Source organism: Cibotium barometz, chromosome 19 (genome assembly GCF_041138505.1).
Source record: "Cibotium barometz isolate CiBa-2024 chromosome 19, ASM4113850v1, whole genome shotgun sequence".
NCBI classification, from domain to species: Eukaryota; Viridiplantae; Streptophyta; class Polypodiopsida; order Cyatheales; family Cibotiaceae; genus Cibotium; species Cibotium barometz.
The window spans coordinates 42459396-42480100 of NC_141064.1; the positions used below are offsets into that span (position 1 = coordinate 42459396).

Consider the following 20705-nt stretch of genomic DNA (forward strand, 5'->3'; position numbering starts at 1 on the left):
TTAATTCAAAAGTGTTATTTTCCTTAAAATTGACTTTATGCCTAAATAGATGCATAAAAGGATTTTTATAAAAGTGTTATTCTTACTAAAGTTATCTTTATGCCTAATTAGATGCGTAAAGAATCTTTATATCAAAAAAATAGAATTCTCCTACATTCTATAAATAGATGTGATAACATGTGATAGGAATCAGATAGATGTAAATGGATGTATGGATGTGAATGTGAATATGGATGTATGAATGTGAATGTGGATGTGGATGTGGATGTATGGATGTAGATGCGGATGTGGATGTATGTATGTGGATGTGGATGTGAAAATGGATGTAAGGATGTAGATGTGGATGTGGATGTATGGATGTAGATGTGGATGTGGATGTATGTATGTGGATGTGGATGTGGATGTATGAATGTGGATGTGAAAATGGATGTATGGATGTGGATGTGGATGTATGGATGTATGTATGTGGATGTGGATGTTGAGATATCGAGCTCTAGTGAGGCGGTGGACACTGATGACCCGCCTGGGGGATAGGCCCCGCACTTACACCACTGGCATGGTTGGTGAGATCTTGGGTGATATGCGGCCCAGTGGGATGACAGGCTGTGTGACAGCCATTCTAGAGACTGGCATAGTTATAGCGCCAGCTCATTTAGTCGGGTTCACACTATAGAGAACCCGTGTATGTATTGGTTGAGTACCTTTCATATTGGGTGTACTCTTATCTTGTATATGTGTGTTGAGTGTTGAGTAGAGAAGAAGAAGATTTTCAGCCTCTCACCTTGTGTGTTCTCTATTAGGGTTTTGTGAGTGTGTGTGTGTGCTTGCAAGAGCTCAAGCTCTCTTCCCCCCTGCATCCTTTCATGGTATCAGAGCCTGGTTCGTGCTAAGGGCTGAGCTGTAAGCAAGAGAACCACAAGAAGCGGTACGAGGGTAAGAGCTACAACTACTCTTCCCTATTGTGTTGGTGACTACACCCTTGTCGGGAGCTCTACGGGAGGCACCGGCAAACGATCTCCGATTGAGGAGCTTTCTTCGCGGGAGTGAAGCTACAGGGCAACTATACAGTCCTTCGGACTATCCTTCGGACTGAAATTTCCGGGCCGAAAACGCGTTTCGGGCGCGTCTGGACCTCCGTTTTTCAGAAGCAAGCGATTTCGAGCACTGCGGGTAAGTCATCGATTCTCTGCAGAACTCTGTTTTAAGAACTGCAGGCAGACAGATTGACTGTGCAGACACTGTGGGTGCTGCAAAGAGGTCTACAGTTGCCATTGGGTGTATGTATGCACATTGAAGTCACTGGTTGTGACATTTGAGAGTACTACAGTACCGCTGTGCAGAAAATACAGCATTTGTGCAGAAAAACCAGAGTGCAGTTTCTGGTAAAGTTGTGTGTTTGGCAAGATGTCAAATGATGGGATAACTCAGATTGTGGCTGAGAAGCTGGATAAGAATAACTTCCATGCTTGGAGGTTCAGGTTGACGAATTTCCTGATGGGAAAAGGTTATTGGGACTACATAGAAGGTGAGCATGAAGAGGCACCGGAGATACCGGATATAAATCCGACTGCTGCAGATGTGAAAGAGTTTAAAGATTGGAACCAAGGAGCCAGGAAGGTTATGTATTGGCTTTCCATTAGTATACAGGACACCATGATTGGGCACATTCAGGATGCCAACAAGTCCCCCAAGGAGGCGTGGGACACCTTGGTAAAGCTTTATGAAACAAATACCAAGGCACGTAAGATACAGTTGAAGAATGAACTTCATACTGTGGAGAAAAAGAGCATGTCTGTGAATGATTATGCGTTGAAGATAAAGGGCATTGTGGAATCCCTTGCATCTATTGGTGTGTCAGTAGATGATGATGACAAGGTGGAAGTCTGTCTACGTGGTCTCGGGCCACAATACAAGGCGTTTAAGACGTCTATCCAGACTCGGGAAAACATTCCCAACTTTACAGATTTGGTGTCTATGCTGATTATTGAAGAGAAGAACTTGGGTGAAGACCAACAGTCTTCACAAAGCAAAAACAGTTCAGAGCAACAAGCCTTCTACACGAGTTCAGGAAGAGGACGAGGTAGAGGAGGCCATGGACGCGGTCAAGGAGGTGGCCGAACAGGTAATCAGAATTATGGCCAGCAGCAGGCAGCAACAACAACAGTCCCAGAATCAACAACAACAACAACACGCAGGTGGAAGAGGCAAATTCAGAGGCAGGGGGAGTCAAAGAGGCCGTGGAAATTGGCAAAGGCAATATAATGATGCACGTGAATGCTACTATTGTGGTAAGCCAGGACATGTGCAGTCAGAATGTTATAAGAAGCAGGCTGACATGCAAAATGGGAAAGTGCAGCAAAACAACTATGCATCCTCAAGCAGAAATAATGAGGACAATGAAAGGTTGTTTGTTATGCAGCATGTTGTAAATGCCATGTCTGAAAATGTTGATGCAGCACAAAAAGATAATGTATGGTATGTGGATTCAGGCGCTTCGAACCACATGACGAGTCATGGGGAGTGGTTCAAGGAGATGAAGAACCCGGAAAGACCAGGTTTTGTGGAAACAGGGGATGACACTGCTCATCCAATTGCCCACGTTGGAGATGTGCCATTATCTATGCAGGATGGCAAAGTGAAGTACCTTGCAGATGTACTTCATGTACCGAACATAACAAAGAATCTGGTTTCAGTTGGCCAGATGATTGAGCAGGGGTTGCAGGTTCGGTTTAACCCTGATGGGTGTTATGTTGAAGACTTCAAAGACAAGTGCAGGTTGGTTGCAAAAGGCAACAGAGTGGGCAGAATGTTTACGTTGGATGTAGACATGCCTGAAATGAGTGCTGCGATGTTTGCAAATGGTTCAGGAGTTGTTGCAGACACAGACATATGGCATAAAAGAATTGGACATGTAAATGTGCAAAGATTGAAGTCTATGCAGACAAAAGGAATTGTGACAGGGCTGCCAAAATTTAAAGTGGAAGGTATGCAGAAAATATGTGAAGCATGCCAATTTGGGAAGCAAACAAAGCATGTGTTTCCACGTAACAGATATGTGAGCAGAAATGCACTAGATGTTGTGCATTCAGATGTATGGGGTCCTACGAAGACCGTGTCTATGGGAGGCTGCAGGTACTATGTGACTTTCATTGATGACCACACAAGGAAAGTGTGGGTGTATTTCATGAAGGAGAAGAGTGAGGTGTTCACTCACTTTCAGAATTTCAGAGTTTTGGTTGAAAAGCAAACAGGGAAATATGTAAAGTGCCTAAGGTCAAATGGAGGGGGAGAGTACTTCTCCAATGAGTTCTCTGAATATTTGAAGAAGAATGGTATTTGGAGACAGTATACATGCAGATACACTCCGCAGCAAAATGGAGTTGCTGAGCGGAAAAACAGGCACATTGCTGAGATTGCGCGAGCATTGATGGAAGAGAAGAATATGCCGCATTGCTATTGGGCTGAGGCTGTTTCTACAGCAGTATACATCATGAACAGGACTCCAACTGCAGCCATACATGATGTAACTCCAGAGGAGAGGTTTACTGGCAGAAAACCAGATTTGTCTCATCTGAAAGTCTTTGGATGCATTGCATATGTGCATGTGCCAGATGAGCTGAGAACTAAGCTGGATCCGAAAGCTGAAAAATGTGTGTTTATTGGATATTCCCTTGAGCAAAAGGGATACAGGTGTTATAACCCTGCTACACGTGAGTTGAGGGTAAGCAGGGATGTTGTCTTTGATGAGATGAGCAGCTGGTATGCTGCTGAAAAAGAAGCTGTTGGGGCTGATGTGAGTGGAAGTGTGGTTGCACAGAATGCAGGTCAGCAATCACAGTCTTTGAGTGGACCAGGAGAGTCCTCATCTAGTGGGTCTGTTGATAGACCATGGAGTGGCAGGCTGCGTCATAATACCAGCCCTGCAAATGTGATTAGTACATCACGTAAAGGAAAAGAGAAAGTGGTTGAGCCCCTTGGTATGCCTGACATTTCTGCAGGGCATTCTCATGTTGATGGAGAGTCTAGTGGCTCAACTTCAGATTGAGCCTTTGTTCTCCATGCTAGTGTACCCCGGCCTTAAGGCTCGACCTAGATTGAGTCTTTGTTCTCCATGTTAGTACATCCCCGACCTTAAGGCTCGAGCTTGAGTTTGAGCCTTTGCTCTCCATGTTAGTGCACCCCGGCCTTAAGGCTTGAACTTGAGTTTGAGCCTTTGCTCTCCATGCTAGTGCACCCCGGCATTAAGGCTCGAACTTGAGTTTGAGCCTTTGCTCCTTTGCTCTCCATCAATCTGAAGACCCAATTACCAAATTACGAATTTCAGTTTGAACATCAAATCGTATGAATTTTTTCACACAATTACAACCTTTTAGTGTTTCTTGATAAATTTTTGATATATTTGGTTTCTCGGTTGATTCTCATTAACCAAATAGCTCTGATACAAACTGTAAGAAGCTGCGAAGATCAGGGAGAGTGAAGAACCCTGTGCAGAGATTTACATATGATGGTTATGTGGCACATCACTATGCATATATGGCAAAGGTTGTGCAGGTTGTTGAGCCCACATGCATTGATGAGGCTGTTGGAAATGTGTGTTGGGAGAAAGCTATGGATGAGGAGATGGATGCACTATATGGGAATGAAACTTGGGATTTAGTGCAATTGCCTGAAGGCAAGAAAGCCATTGGCTGCAAGTGGGTGTACAAAGTTAAACATAACAGTGATGGAAGCATAAACAGGTACAAGGCTAGATTGGTAGCCAAAGGATATGCGCAGACATATGGGATTGATTATGAGGAAACTTTCAGCCCAGTTGCCAAGATGGCAACGGTGAGAGTTGTGATAGCAGTGGCTGCGTCAAAGCAATGGTCTTTACATCAGATGGATGTAAAGAATGCATTCTTGCATGGGGATTTGCAAGAAGAGGTGTATATGTTGCAGCCACCTGGTTATGAGGATGTGGGTCACCCCGAGCATGTTTGCAGGTTGAAAAAAGCCTTGTATGGCTTAAAGCAAGCACCAAGAGCATGGTCTGACAAGATTTCTGAATATCTTGTCACTATTGGCTTTCATGTAGCCAATGCAGATTTCTCATTGTATGTGAGACATGGTGATAGAGGGGTTGTGCTTGTTGTCATCTATGTAGATGACTTGATCATTACGGGGGACCATGATGCAGAGATCTTTGATGTAAAGATCTTGCTTAGACAGAAGTTCGAGATGAAGGATCTGGGGGAGCTCAGATATTTCTTGGGCATTGAGGTGATTAGGTCACCACATGGTATTGGATTACTGCAGAGACAGTATGGCTTGGACATGTTGTCCAAGTATGGTATGACAGGCTGTAAGCCTATTTCTGTGCCATTGGATCAGAATGGCAAGTTGAGTGCAGATTCAGGAGAGATCTTGGAGGATCCTACTATGTACAGGAGCATAGTAGGAAGTTTGATCTACATGACGATCACCAGACCAGATTTGAGCTATGCTATTGGGTTGGTGAGTCAGTTTATGCAGGTTCCACGGAAACCGCATTTGGATGCTGTGAGACGCATACTGAGGTATGTGAGGTCTACTTTGCATTGTGGACTATTCTATGAGACTGGGACAGAGATATGTGTTGGGTACACAGATGCTGATTGGGCTGGTAGTATCTCAGACAGAAGATCTACCAGTGGATTCATGTTTTCTTTGGGGAGTGCTGCTGTGACTTGGAGCAGCAAGAAGCAGCCTACGGTTGCTCTATCGAGTACAGAGGCCGAGTACAGAGGAGCTGCTATGGCAGCATGTGAGGTAGCTTGGTTGAGAAAGCTACTTGCAGATTTGGGTCTATCAGTGGATAGACAAGTTGTCATTTTCTGTGACAACATTAGCAGTATACAGTTGGCCAGGAACCCAGTCTTTCATGCTCGTACGAAGCACATAGAGGTCCACTACCATTTCGTCAGAGAGAAGGTCTTGGCAGGAGACCTTGACCTTGTTTATGTCAGCACAGAGGATCAGGTAGCTGACATCTTCACCAAAGCATTGGGTACAGAGAAGCTCCGCAGATTCAGGGCTTCGCTTGGTGTACATGAGATGGAGTTGAGCTCGAGGGGGAGTGTTGAGATATCGAGCTCTAGTGAGGCGGTGGACACTGATGACCCGCCTGGAGGATAGGCCCCGCACTTACACCACTGGCATGGTTGGTGAGATCTTGGGTGATATGCGGCCCAGTGGGATGACAGGCTGTGTGACAGCCATTCTAGAGACTGGCATAGTTATAGCGCAAGCTCATTTAGTCGGGTTCACACTATAGAGAACCCGTGTATGTATTGGTTGAGTACCTTTCATATTGGGTGTACTCTTATCTTGTATATGTGTGTTGAGTGTTGAGTAGAGAAGAAGAAGATTTTCAGCCTCTCACCTTGTGTGTTCTCTATTAGGGTTTTGTGAGTGTGTGTGTGTGCTTGCAAGAGCTCAAGCTCTCTTCCCCCCTGCATCTTTTCAGTGGATGTATGAATGAGGATGTGAAAATGGATGTATGGATGTAGATGTGGATGTGGATGTATGTATGTGGATGTGGATGTGGAAATGGATGTATGGATGTAGATGTGGATGTGGATGTGGATGTATGGATGTAGATGTGGATGTGGATGTATGTATGTGGATGTGGATGTATGAATGTGGATGTGAAAATGGATATATGGATGTAGATGTGGATGTATGGATGTGAATGTGGATGTGGATGTGGATGTGGATGTGGATGTATGGATGTATGTATGTGGATGTGGATGTATGAATGAGGATGTGAAAATGGATGTATGGATATAGATGTGGATGTGGATGTATGTATGTGGATGTGGATGTGGAAATGGATGTATGGATGTGGATGTATGGATGTATGGATGTAGATGTGGTGTGGATGTATGGATGTAGATGTGGATGTGGATGTATGTATGTGGATGTGGATGTATGAAGTGGATGTAAAAATGGATGTATGAATGTAGATGTGGATGTATGGATGTGAATGTGGATGTGGATGTGGATGTGGATGTATGGATGTGCGGAATGTATGGATGTGGATGTGGATATGGATGTGGATGTATGGATCTGGATGTATGAATGAGGATGTGAAAATGGATGTATGGATGTAGATGTGGATGTGGATGTATGGATGTAGATGTGGATGTGGATGTATGTATGTGGATGTGGATGTGAAAATGGATGTATGGATGTGGATGTGGATATGGATGTATGAATGTGGATGTGGATATGGATGTGTATGTATGAATGTGGATGTGGAATTAGATGTATGATGTGGATGTACGAATGTGGATGTGTATGTAGAATAATGAATGCGAATGTGTATGTGAAATGATGTGTCGTCGATATGAGTGAATGGATGAGATGTGATGACATGTGAATTGGGATGTGAATATATGATATGTGATGTGAATGAATCTGAGGTGATGAGATGGAAAATGATGTGATTGGATGAGAATGAGTACATATATGAATGAAATGTGGAATAAGTAATGTGGACTGATGAGGGATAATGTGGAAAGACGAGAGTTCAATATAGAAACTGTATTTGTGACTTGTTTGTAAATGACTGTTTTATGTCAAGAATGCTGGGGAAGCATTTTGACCGTCTTTTGATTAAGGTCGTGGAGACCTAACTGATAAAGTTGCAACTGCTGTTGACGGAGAGTCAATGGAGGACGTCTCGCGTAGCAAGGTCGGTCGAGGTCTTGACCAGCCTCGATTCGATTTAAATGGTGAGCTTCCGGTACGGTGGATGAGGGACCAAGGAAGCGGCCTATGAGTGAAGCGCTAGGTGACCTGCGAAGGATCCTAGAGGGTGCTGACCATACGGTGCTCGGGCTTTGGGTCACCGAAGATACCCACACGTGCATCGTGGAAGATATTGGAACAAGGAGTAAGAGTTGTTTTCTGAAACCGAGTATGGATCTGATTGATTGACCTTGCTGGTCCTCAACTGATGAGTCCATAGCTCTCTTATATGGATCTGTTAGTTGATCTTGCTGATCTTCAACGAGGATTCCATCTTGATTTTTATAAGTGATTATCTGTCGAGTACTATGAGCTAGGAACTATCGAAAAGGCCCCTGAGTGAACAGGTGGTGAGCGTTCTGGTTGCCAATGATGTCATAGATACTCCGATGAAGGAATGATTGGAAATTAAGATTCAATCGGATTCTTGGGAGTTTATGATCAGTAACACTATGTTTCATTAAATGACTGAATTAAATAAATTTGAATCTAGGAAAAAGGCAATTTCATATTGAGTGTGTAAGTGGTGTGACTGGAGTTAAATTTGCTTGAAGATTCGGCTAGGGGGCCTGGGAACTCTTTTCCCTGCTGGTACCCGCGACAAAACCTAACCAAATTCCTAATTGGATCCCATCACTACAATGGTTGAGCGGTTGGCTAACCCATGGGACTGAGGCTGGACTAATGGATCCGTAAATCAGACTCAATTTCTGTTTAGTTCGATAGATGAAGTAAATCCCGGACAAAAATTGTTCTATGGAAAAGTTATCCTGGTGGAATCGCCCGTGCTTTCCGAGCAAAGGAAGTTATCCCGGGTTCGGTTTTGGAAAAACCGATGGATTAGTCTCTTGTCCAGATATCCGTGGGGCGAGGCCCCGAGTGTGGGACCCTGCCCCGCGGAAGAAGTGCGACTTCCGCTGCTAGCACCCCTGAAATTATTGCGCAGTGGGGGACAGGGATCTTACAGAAAAGGTTTGATAATTCACTTACTATTTTACCGAATTTCTTTCTTTGAATATACACTTAACTGATTTCTAAATTAGTTACGAATTCCAATGAGGAATAAATTAATCTTTTATTTGAATTTTTCGATCTTGATAGATTTCCTGAATTTTCTTTTTACAAACCGTGTGAATATAAAACGATAGAAATTTCTCTCTTAGATTATTTAATTATTCATTTATCAATTACTCATAGAATTTAAGAGAATTCTAATTTTGATATAAAAATTCTTTATGCATCTATTTATGCATAAAAATCAACTTCACTGGGAACAACACTTTTATATAAAAAAATCCTTTTATGCATCTATTTATGCAAAAAATCAAATTTAATAGGAATAACACTTTTAAAATAAAAAGAATTCCTTTATGCATCTATTTATGCATAAAAATCAACTTCACTGGGAACAACACTTTTATATAAAAAAATCCTTTTATGCATCTATTTATGCAAAAAATCAAATTTAATAGGAATAACACTTTTAAAATAAAAAGAATTCCTTTATGCATCTATTTATGCATAAAATCAAATTTTATAAGAATGACGCTTTTATAAAAAAATTCCTTTATGCATCTTTCTATGCATAGAAATCAAATTTAAGAAGAATAACACTTTTATAATAATAAAAAATTCCATTATGCATCTTTATGTGCATAGAATCAATTTTAATAAGAATTTTGAATAAACTTGAAATCCTTCTTTTTCTCATTTCAATGAGTGCAATCCAATTATCTCAGGAATTCCTCTTTTCCCTAAATTAAATCTATTAAAATTCTTCTTAAAAATTACATAAAAATAACCATTAATTCCTTTAAGCTAAAAATTCCACTTTTCTCATCTAAACATTCGAATTCCAATATAGTAAGAATTTCTCTTTTATCATTTAAACTTATCTATGCAAAAAGATAAATTAAATTAAATTTTTCTCTTAAAATTAAAATAAAAATCTCCATTGATTACTTTGCACTAGGAATTACACTATCTTCATTTAATTAATTGGATTCCAATATGGTGGGAATTCCTCTTTCATCATAAAAATTTATCTATACAAAAAGATAAATTTAACTATATTTTCTCTTAAAAATTTAAAAAAAATCTTCATTAATTCCTTTGCACAAGGAATTATACTTTCCTTATTTAAATATTTGAATTTCAATATGGTGGAAATTCCTCTTTCATCATAAAAATTTATCTATACAAAAAGATAAATTTAACTATATTTTCTCTTAAAAATTAAATAAAAATCTTCATTAATTCCTTTGCACTAGGAATTATACTTTACTTATTTAAATATTTGAATTTAAATATTGTGAAAATTCCTCTTTCATCATAAAAGTTTATCTATACAAAAACATAAATTTAACTAAAATCTTTCATAAATTATACATAATTTTAGTATTCCAATTTTATTCTCTAAATCATTAGAATACATGGATTTCCAATGTCTTGGGGATTACTCTTTTAACATAAAAATAAATTACCCAAAATTCCTCTTTTTTTTAATTTACTAATTATGCATAATCATAAAAATAAATTTCTTCATGATTACAATGAGAATCATTCAATTAATCTAGGATGATAATTCCTAGAATATGGTAGGAAGTCCTCTTTTCATATTATGAATTAAATTATATAATGTGTTTATTTTATAGAAATTTTGCCATAGCTCCACTACTATTACTATTATTCTCAATTTAATTGAGAGAATGAAGTTTAATATTATTAGTATGATTAGCATGACCACTAATTGGATCATTATCCAATTATGGATTGATTCATAATTTCTCCATGAAATAAATATCATAAAAACATTAAAAAGCCATTATTTTGACCTCCAATTAGACAAGCATAAAAATTACTTTTGGATTAGAGAAATGCTTCATGATGAGAAGCTTCATTTGGATTGAGAATAGGTCATAGGAATGACCTTTCTTTGGGGGAGAGAGAGAAATGCTTAAAAACTATTAAAATTAAGCATAAATAAAAATTTATGTGTTTCTTTATTACAATACATTAAAGCATTTCAATAATATTCAAAAGCCATTCAAATTAAAGCTTCTCAAGCTTGAGAGGGGTTGAGAAGAAAGAAACATTTTGAAATTATAGAAAAAAGACCATAATCCACTCTTTACCTCCTAAAATGCTTGATTCTTTAGTCAGTGTAGAGGCCCCCAACTAATCAATTGGTTTGGTATGTCGTAGGAGACACCAAGGAAGGTTGAAGAGAGAGAGAAGCTCCAATCTCTTCAATTTTGTAGAGGTTTTTAGAGGATAATAGGAATTAAGCTTAGTCAGATAATAATACAAAAGAATGAGGGTTTATTTATAGGAGAGGGAGGCCACTAAAACTGAGTCCGATTGAATTTTAGAATTTTCCAGCTTTAGTTTGGCTGAATTTGGATAAGTTTTGGACCAGTTTGGCTCCCTTTTTTATTTGGTTTGATTTAGGAGAGAGGAGAGATAAAAATATCCAATTATTTTTTAGTTTTAAACTCATCTAAGCATGTGAAATAGGTGCCTCCTTAAAAGTCTCCCTTTTCCTTACACGTGTCAAAAATGCATGATTACTCCAAAATATCTCATTTTTTTATTAATACACCATAATTTTTAACTAATAAACCTAGTACTTGGTCAACTCTTCATCTTATGTGGACATTTACTCATTTTTGGGTTTCTTTTTTGTTCTTTGGATTTATCTTGTCCCAACACTTGGATTTATCTTATTGGTCCATAGGAACCTTAATTGGACCATAATCAAAAAAAATTTGAGAATCTGGACCCTTAGGCTAAGGTCTTCTTCAACTTTAATGAATTCCAATTGCACCTTGGAAAATCTATTTTGATTTTCTATTTCAGGGAAATATGTTTTTGATATTTGAAGAATTTATTTATCCAAAAATATCCCAATTTTGATTTACCACTCTCTAGAATTTTTTTCTCACTAGGCAAAACAAGGAAAAATGATATTTTCTTGTATTCAGAATCATAGAATGATTACAAGGGATTGAAGTACAGGCTTATTTGATATTCAGGCTGAGGAGAAATCTTACATCCTCTCCCACTTGAAAAATGCGAGATGTCCTCACCTCGCAGAGTGAGGGTAATCCTTCGCCAACTCTTCTTCTTTCTCCCAGGTGGCGTCTTCTAGAGGGAAGAACTTCCACTTTACTAAGAATTCTCTGAGGATTACTTCTGAGAATCTTCTCCCGAACGTCAAGGATTTCCTCAGGTTGGAGTACCATCTGGCCTTAAGTCAAAGAGATCAATTGCTCATCATCAAGCACGTGAGTCGGGCTAGATGTACATACTTCTTAAGCAAACTGACATGGAATACATCATGTACCTTGAGATGGGGAGGCAGAAGAAGTTTGTAGGCTAGATCACCCACTTTCTTTATGACGGCATATGGCCCACAATATCTGGGAGAGAGCTTCTTGTACTTCCTCCTAAGGATAAGGAACTTCTTTTTTGTCGTACTCGAATGAAGATCATATCTAATTCTTCAAACTCTCTCTCGGATCACTTTTTATCTGCATACTGCTTTTGCCTGTCTTGGGCTGCCTTTATATCTTTACGGATTGATTGCATCTGCTGGTCCGTCATCAAGCATTTGTCTGGACATTTCGACTCTGATCAATGGGTCAAACCAAGTCAATGGTGTAAGGCAATCTTGTCCATACAAAGCTTTGAAAGGACTCATCCCAATGCTCCGATGATAAGAAGCATTGTAAGCAAATTCGACCAGATGCAAATGACTTAACCACTTCTTGGGTTCCCTGCTATCTATAGCATGATCGAAGGATATCTTCAATTACTTGATTCACCCTTTCCGTATGGCCATCTGTTTTGGGGTGGTAGGCTGTGTTGAGATCCAAGGAAGTTCCTACTACTTCAAAGAATGCAGTCCATAATTTCGATGTGAATTTGGGATCTCGGTCACTTACTATCCTCCTGGGTAAACCATGCAATTTGAAGATCTCCTTAAGGAAAACTCTGGCAACATCCACTGCAGAGTATGTTTCTTTCACTGGAATCAGATGGGCAACTTTGGTTAGCCTGTCAACTACCACAAAAATGGAGTTGTAACCTGATTGTACTGAAGGTAATCCAGTGACAAAGTCCATACTGATGCATTCCCACTTCATCTGTGGAATGTCTAGAGGCTACAGTTTCCCTGGCATCTTGACTCTTTCTGCCTTGACTCTTTGGCACATTAAGCATTTTCTTACATGATCAAGTACATCCCTTTTGAGTCTTGGCCAGAAGAAGCTTTTCTTCACAGACATATAGGTTTTTATAAACCCTGGATGTCCAGCTATCATGCTATCATGGGCTTCTCTCAGAATTCTTCCCTTTATTCCCGCATCATTAGGGATACATAGCCGATTATTATAACACATGCATCCTTCATCTATCCAAGAACTCGACTCATTTCCTGAGGAGTCTTGCTTTCATGCATCAGAAGGGTAGCAATAGGGGCAAAGAATTTGTCCTGCTGCATGATTTTCTCCTTTGCTTCATTGATCAATGGATTCGACACCACTGTAATTGCAAGCAAGGAGGCTTTTCTGCTGAGCGCATCTACAACCACATTTTCTTTCCCCGGCCGATACTTTATTTCAAAATCAAATTCCTACAGGGTCTGCATTCATCTCCTTTGATGCATGTTGAGATCCCTTTGGGTGAAGATCCACTTTAGACTTTGATGATCTGTCATCAAGGTGAACCTTTGTCCCAAAAGATAATGTCTCCACAACTTCAGAGCATACACTACTAAGAGTAACTCCAAGTCATGGACAACATAATTCCTCTCATGTGTTCTGAGTTTTCTAGATTCATAGAACACTACATGACCTTCCTGCATTAGAGCACCGCCTAAGGCAAATCAACTGGCATCAGTAACTACCTCAAAGGGTTTGGAAAAATCTGGCAATTTAAGGACAGGGTTGGTTACTAAGGCTGTCTTCAACTTGTCAAGCACTCCGACACATTGTAGTCTACCACTGAAAAAGTGTACTTTTCTTGAGAAGGTTAGTTAAAGGGGATGCTATCTGAGCATACCTAGGTATAAAGATCCTATACCATCCTGGTTAACCCTAGGAATCCTCTGACTTCCTTTATTGACTTGGGTTCTGGCCATTCAACTACTACTTGGATCTTTGCGGGGTCAGGAGAAATCCCATCCTTTGGCACTATGAATCCCAAGTATTCCACCTGGTCAACAGAGAAGGAACACTTGCTCTTCTTTGCAAAGAGTTGGTGTTTCCTTAGGATTTCTAGGACTTTGCGCACATGATCTTCATGGTCTGTAGCATTCTTCGAGTATACTAAGATATCATCAAAGAAGACAAGAACAAAATCATCCAAGTATTCTCTGAGAATATCTTGCATAAGACGATTGAATGTCGTCGGGGCATTAGTCAATCCAAACGGCATGACTGTGAACTCATAATGCCCATAGCGAGTATTGAATGCTGTCTTTGGGATGTCTTGCTCCTTGATTCTGATCTGGTAGTACCCGGATTTGAGATCTATCTTTGTAAACATTTGGGTACCACTTAACCGATCCAGAAGTTCATCAATCCTAGGAATAGGATACTTATTCTTAATTGTTAATTGATTCAGTCCTCTATAGTCAATACAGAGTCTTAACATTCCATCTTTTTTCTTTTGAAAGAGAACGGGCGCACCCCAAGGTGAGACACTGGGTCTAACGAATCCCTGCTCTAACAGTTGTCTTAATTACTCCTTAAGTTCTATGGCTTTAAGGACTGGCATTTTGTATGCACGCTGGGCTACCGGCGGGTGAGCTCCGGGGGTTAATTCGATCTCATGATCTACTTCAGGAGACGGAGGCATCTCAGTCAGCTCTTCAGGAAATACATCTGCATATTCACTTAACCACTCTGGTTCTTTAGCCTTGCATTTTTATGTCTACCGGATTCATTTTAACGACATACACAGCTTGCCTTTTTCTGAGCCCTTTTAATAATTTGGAAGCCTTGACTAATTGCAGCACTGGGGATCCGAAAATTCCAATTCCTTGAACTTTATTCCCGTGAAGGTCTAGGAAAGAGATGGTTCCTTTGTGACAATGAATGTCAGCCTGATTCTTTTGGAGCCAATCCATTCCAAGGATTCCGTCATATATTCCCAGGGGTAGGACTTTGCATGAAAACTGCAGGCTAAGAAGCTGGCACTCTTCTGGGGTTGATTTTAGTGCTGGGGAGACCCTGATTAGACTGATATGAAGGAGTCTATCTCGGAACTCTAGGACCCTCGCTTCCTTGGCCCACAGAAGGAGATGGGAAATCCTTGAGTTGGTGCCCAAGTCCTTGACATCCGAAGCATCTGTTCTCGCTTTGAAGGTCTTCCCTTTGCATTATGGAGAGAGCCGGAGTTCCTGAGAATGTACTTTGGGGGAAAGGTCTTCCTTCATTTGAACCTGGCCATGAGTTGCTCTTCATCTAGAGGTGGTGAATATTTGAGTAGAAGAGCAAAGGCCTGGTGATATTCCTCGATGGTTTTGCTCCCCTGCTTTAGCTCTAAGAATTGTTCATTTTGGTTTTCAAAAATCCAGGGGGACAAACTTTCTCAAATAGGTTTTAAGGTCGGTCCAGGATTGAGTATTTCTATCCAGACGGTTGGTGTCACAGTGGTTCCTCCATGCCACCCTGGCTGTTTCCACTATTTTCAGCCTGGCAAGAGCCATTTTGCTCCGCTCATTGTAGCCTGTGATGTCAAAATGTTCTTCCATGGCTTCCACCCATTTCTCCATAGCCTCGCCCAGGTTCTCCCCTTCTCCTTTGAAGGGTCCTGGCTGAGTCCTATGAAGAGCCTTGCAAACATCAGGGTCAAGCTCATCATCTTCAGAGAGAGGGTCTGGCTGATGGCCACGGTTTCCTCGTCTCATGATTCTGCCAAAAATTATATATTATTAAATTTTTATTTTGATATCGTCCACGAGATCCTAAGACTTAAGAGGTTCATCCATATGTCTGATAACAAATTTTTCTTTAACAGTTCGTCCATAAACAATCACTTTTACAATAGGGAATTTTTCTCCAGAAAACATTTCTTTATTTATATAAAAGTTGCAATATGTACATAGAGCAGCTCGACTCCAGAATTCAAAATCTCCTCAGGAGACGCATAAGACGATGGTACTGGGCCATAGCCATGCCCTGATACAAACGTTCACTTTTACTGACAAGGGAGCTATTATCTTCTCCTTAGGAATAAAACAACTAAGGAGTCTATAGACTTGGCATGAAAGTCTGAAATTCCAAGGCGTCCAATGATATAGAATGACACCACGCACCATTTTCAGCTTTAACAGAATCATTACCAAATGAGAGGTTCTGCCACACAGCATTGCATGCCGGTCGTAAGAGGCGTGGACATACTGCCCTGCACACCACTTATGCTATTGTCTCTCTGCTAGGTCAGGAAAATATAAATCCTCGAAATGGCGTGTGAGTCTTGCTCGGCTTGTTCGAGTTGAAGCGGAAGAGATGAGATGCTCGAAGGCGAACACAGTCATATCTTAAGATTGGGTGAGGTCGGGAATACCAGATAAATAGGAAACTTCCATCTATAAAAACAATTTCTTTGATTAAAAAGTATTCATTAAAGAAGCTTACGGAATGAAAATACATTATCTCAAAAATGCTTTTTTTGAGTTTTTATTATCAATTTTTGATAAGAATTTGTTTATCCTTATTAGCTTTCAACAACGCTCTGATACTAGCTGTGAGGTCCCCGCCCGCTCCTCCGGGGCTCCTGCTGGACGGGCGGAAGCGGCGTCGGCCTCCCGCGCGGGGCGGGGGTCCTGCACACTCCGGGCCTTGCTTGCAGATGTTCGTCGAGACGAGAGGCTAGCTCAGGAGAGGCGGTCCCTCCGAGACGAGCCCGGAAGACTCGCCTCACCCGAAAGGCACCGGTGATTCCACCAAGAAGGTGAAAAATCTTTTAACTAGGAGATTACTCTAACGAGTCAAGTCATGACTAAATTAAACTGGTCTGACCAAGTCTGAAGTCACATGGTCAGATCAAGAAGAGACTTGCACTTGGTCCATGGAATCACCGCTTTTTTCCTCATTTTCGAGGCACAGCCGATGATCCCTTCCCACAGAACAAGGTCTTCTTAGGATTCAAACTGATTAACGTAACTAATCGTATCTAGTTGTTTCTCAGGAATCCTCCGATCTAGCCTAACCCCATCCGGCCCATGGGTTAGCCAACCACCTGCGACCACTGAATTGGTGGGATTCCTTTATAAAGATTTGATTGGGTTTTTTTTCGGGTATCGAGGAAAAGAGTTCCCAGGCCCCCTAGCCGGCGATTCATACAAAAATCAAATAGGCACACCACATACACACCCAATATGAAATTTCCATTTATAACAGATTCGACTGGCTTCAAGACAATCCTTGAATAAAATCATAATATTTCGGATCATCATTTTCCAAAATTCTAATTCCATTGTATTACAAAAATGCATCATCTGAACTCTCCATTGAAGACCAGCTGGCCAACCAACGAGATCTAGTATCAAATTTTTGTTCCCAAAAACCTTTCCTTTTTGTCCATCAGATATCTTCCTCGACGTACGCCTGGGTGTCCTAGCAACCGCGCATCGCCTGGTCAGAACCCTCTAGGATCCTCCTTAGGTGTCCTAGCACTTCACTCAAGGACCGCTTCGTCGGCCCTCGCCCATCGTACCGAAAGCGCACCAGTTTAACCGTACCAAGGCTGGTCAAGACCTCGGCAGGATTTGCCACGAGCGACGTCCCTTGACGACTCCCCGCCGCCAGCTGTTCCAACGAACCTCCTTTAGAAAAACATAAGCCAAATGCTTCCTCCAGCATTCTGGCGTAAAACAGTCCTTTGAATGAAAAACAAAGTTTCCAATGCAAGTGAGATTCCAGTTTGAGATTGGCTCCAAAGACCCTTTTTCCAATAATTCCCAGTTTCATAATGAGCATCCTTGATCTCTCATGAGGATAATCTACCCGTCATTTTATCCATTTATCTCTTATGAGGGTAATCTACCCGTCATTTTATATATTTTTCCAATAATTCCCAGTTTCATAATGAGGATCCTTGATCCCTCATCATGAGGGTAATCTACCCGTCATTTTATCCATTTATCCAACTAGATTCTTGGTGAGATTGGTCAGGGAAAAACTAGATTAGTTCCGGTAGTCTATTCTTTGGATTTAGTAACTGGAATTGATCACGAAGTTTTTGTCTCATTTAGTTCAAGAGAATGGCAATTAGGTTTACTGTCCAACCTCACGTAGTCTAACTAAATTCATTCGGTTTAGTTCTACAAGGATTCCTTTCAACTAAACATCTAGTTTTTGGGTAAATATCCATTTAGTGATTTTTCCAATTCAATTATCCAAGATTTTCTTTTTTCCACATAAATTCTCAATCTTAATTCATTAGGTAGAATTATGATGGAAAATCATCTTTTGACATTAGAATTTTATTCAAACCCATCTTTTTCTCAGTTATCATGGAAATTCATCCTTTAACTACAATATCAATACCTATTTTTTTGAATAAACTTGAAATCCTTCTTTTTCTTATTTCAATGAGTGCAATCCAATTACATAAAAATAACTATTAATTCCTTTAAGTTAAAAATTCCACTTTTCCATCTAAACGTTTGAATTCCAAATTAGTAGAAATTCCTCTTTTATCATTTAAACTTATCTATGCAAAAAGATAAATTTAATTAAATTTTTCTCTTAAAATTAAAATAAAAATCTCCATTAATTACTTTGCACTAGGAATTACACTTTCTTTATTTAATTAATTAGATTCCAATATGGTGGGAATTCCTCTTTCATCATAAAAATTTATCTATACAAAAAGATAAATTTAACTATATTTTCTCTTAAAAATTAAATAAAAATCTTTATTAATTCCTTTGCACTAGGAATTATGCTTTCCTTATTTAAATATTTGAATTTCAATATGGTGGGAATTCCTCTTTCATCATAAAAATTTATCTATACAAAAAGCTAAATTTAACTATATGTTCTCTTAAAAATTAAATAAAAATCTTCATTAATTCCTCTGCACTAGGAATTATACTTTCCTTATTCAAATATTTGAATTTCAATATGGTGGGAATTCCTCTTTCATCATAAAAGCTTATCTATACAAAAATATAAATTTAACTAAAATCTTTCATAAATTATACATAATTTTAGCATTCCAATTTTATTCTCTAAATCATTGGAATACATGGATTTCCATCTTGGGGATTACTCTTTTAACATAAAAATAAATTACCAAAAATTTCTCTTTTTCCTAATTTACTAATTATGCATAATCATAAAAATAAATTTCTTCTTGATTACAATGAGAATCATTCAATTAATCTACGATGATAATTCCTAGAATATGGTAGGAAGTCCTCTTTTCATATTATGAATGAAAATGTTTTATGTGTTTATTTTACAAAAATTTTACCATAGATTGTTTGCAAGATCAGGGTGTTCAGTTTCGTCCAGTTTATGTTGGACTGGGACAATGCTTAGAGAGAAAATTTTGGGGAGCAAGGTACTTCAAATGAGCTCAAGAAAATAATGAAAAATACACATGCACTCAAATTAACCCAATATAATCTTAATTAATATAAATTAGTTTAATTAATCAAAACTAATAAAAAAATATGATGAAATGATAAAAACATGATCTTTCCATACTTAGAGTGATCCAAATTTTTTTCCATATATGCACCATTACAAGTACACTAGTCCCTATAGGTTTTAGATGGTTTACATCAAAAATGTAATTTTACTAATTAGATTATTAATATTTACAGGCCTTCTAATAGCCTGGAAGAATTTTGGAAAAGAGGTCATTAAAAATCCACCCATTGGATTTGCAATTTTGACTAACTACCACATTCTACTAATGTCTTACTATCTACCACTCTTTTGATCTACAAGATTGAGCATTTTAAGTAGTAGTTATTGTGGGTACAAAAAGTGGCATATATTACAACACTTTAAAGACCTTGAAATATTTAAAGAAAATAGACAAATAGCTTAAAATTTTCTCAAAAAATCAAGTTAAGCTCTATATTATGTGAAGATCAAAGATCGAAAGTGGGAATCTCATATGACTTTATATGTAAAAGATATTAGCATTTTATTGAATCAGTCCAAATTTGGGACAGGGTGTATACATTAACTTTGTGCCTAAGGAAATAAGGAGTTTCGACTATCTAATGCTTAATTAGATTATGCAATTATATTTTCAACTTTGCATGTGATGTTCCAACAAAAGAACTTCAAAAGGAAATTCCTTCGTTAGCCAGGAGAGATTAGCCACTAAATGTAAACAAATGCTTGTTTTTTTACTATTTACAGGGTGCCTGAGTGGACAAAACTGGGCACCCTGATCCTGCAACCACCCCATAGCTCCGCTATTATTACTGATAATTCTCAATTTAATTGAGAGAATGAAGTTTAATATTATTAGTATGATTAGAATGACCACTAATTGGATCATTATCCAATTATGGATTGATTCATAATTTCTCCATGAAATAAATATCATAAAAGCATTAAAAAGCCATTATTTTGGCCTCCAATCAGACAAGCATAAAAACTACTTTTGGATTAGAGAAATGCTTCATGAGAAGCTTCATTTGGATTGAGAATAGGTCATAGGAATGACCTTTCTTTGGGGGAGAGAGAGAGAAATGTTTAAAAACCATTAAAATTAAGCATAAATGAAAATTTATGTGTTTCTTTATTACAATACATTAAAGCATTTCAATAATATTCAAAAGCCATTCAAATTAAAGCTTCTCAAGCTTGAGAGGGGTTGAGAAGAAAGAAACATTTTAAAATTATAGAAAAAAGACCATAATCCACTCTTTACCTCCTAAAATGCTTGATTCT

The 20705-nt window shown here is 39.0% G+C and overlaps 1 protein-coding gene across 1 annotated transcript in view; it reads left to right on the top strand.

Annotated features, from left to right (window-relative positions):
* LOC147628619 (uncharacterized) overlaps positions 1-20705 on the top strand; it is a 144451-nt gene that overhangs the window by 84113 nt on the left and 39633 nt on the right. The window lies entirely within an intron of this gene.